Here is a 1,504-nt window from a genome sequence, read left to right as displayed (position 1 = left end):
AATAAAATTCCAACTGTATTAATCCATGCTTGTTAAACACTATGACTAAACTTTCCCAATAAGCACAAAAGGAGATAAAGTAGTTAGTTACATTTTTGCTGGAATAGCCCAGAGGAAAATAGTTACTACAAGTACAGCAGGCGAACTGTTAGGTTGACCAATGTAGAAGAACATAGTGTACTAGATTTCAGACTCAAATTGGTTGAATGCGCGTCATTAGTATGGCACATTTTGGTCCATGACGTGGTTTAATGCCAAGACATCACAATGTGTTACAGAAACATAGATTACTGTTGCATCTTTAAATTTTTAAATATATTTTAAAAAGCCAGGTATGCTTTCACATACAAAGGCAGTTTTTCCAGGAGGAATTTACAGGAAGTAGTCTGGGGTGCGTCGAGTAACATGAGGCTTTCCACAATGAGGTGCGGGGTCAAACTGAAGAAAAGAATAGTTTAAGGTACCATCCAGTTCCATGAAAGCAGCCCGGTTTCCACAATGGTAGCAGTAACTGGGTGCACTAAATATAGTAACAACATTCCAATCATGACACCAATTGTATCCATCCGTTACTAGCTGTTGGGCACGAGAAACCAGTGTGAGACCGTTGGCATGGTTAAATGTTTCAGAAATATCTTGTCCAAATGCGTAGTGAACACCATGTGGCGAAATACCCCATCCACCATGATCATCTGGCTCTGACCATAAGAGATCGCACATTGGACCCCCATGTGGAACTTCTTGTAAATGATCCAGGGCTCTTCTGTGATCCAGTGTATCTATGGATGGAAAGAGGCCACCATGAAGGCAGACTATCTGTCCATCTACTAAAGCTGTAAGTGGAAGATAATCAAAGAGATCTGTAAAGTATTTCCAAATGTTGGCATTTCCATATTTTCATAGACATTCATCATAAAAACCATTTTCCTGGGTAATTTGTCGGCTTTCATGATTTCCTCTCAGTATGGTAATGTGTTCTGGATAACGCACCTTTAACGATACAAGAAGAGTCACAGTCTCCACAGAATAATAACCTCTATCTACATAGTCATCCATGAATAGATTGCATCTGGTGATTTTCCACCAATTCTAAAGAGTTCCATAAGGTCATGAATTGGCCATGTACATCTCCACAGACAGTAATAGGACAACAAACCTCTTACACATTTGATTCTTTTGTTAAAATCTCCTTAGCCTTTTCACACAGGGCCCACACTTGGTTCTTGTTCAGCTGCTTGCACTGGTTCAACTGGTCGACCCACTGGTCCAGCTCCTTGGTGAACGCCTTCTCGCCCATGGTGGCCACACCCACCATGCTGCCTCCCCCTGCCTGCTATACCCTTGTAACAATCCACATATATTTCTCTTTCTTCTTTCCTTCTGCTCCCTTCCTCCTTCCTTTCTTCCTTCCCCCATCTTCTTGTTTTCTCCTTTCCTTTCCTTTCTCTGTCTCTGTCTCTCTGTCTCTGTCTCTCTGTCTCTGTCTCTCTGTCTCTGTCTCTCT

The 1,504-nt window shown here is 41.7% G+C and overlaps 1 pseudogene; it reads right to left on the bottom strand.

The window, feature by feature from the left end:
- Positions 1–372: 372 nt before the first annotated feature.
- Positions 373–1,315, bottom strand: LOC101593188 (annotated as a pseudogene).
- Between the last annotated feature and the right edge of the window lie 189 nt (positions 1,316–1,504).

The sequence above is a fragment of the Octodon degus genome, unplaced genomic scaffold (assembly GCF_000260255.1).
Source record: "Octodon degus isolate 3935 unplaced genomic scaffold, OctDeg1.0 scaffold00049, whole genome shotgun sequence".
Taxonomy (NCBI): domain Eukaryota; kingdom Metazoa; phylum Chordata; class Mammalia; order Rodentia; family Octodontidae; genus Octodon; species Octodon degus.
The sequence above is the reverse complement of the archived record's forward strand: the minus strand, read 5'-3'. Positions and strand labels throughout refer to the sequence as shown.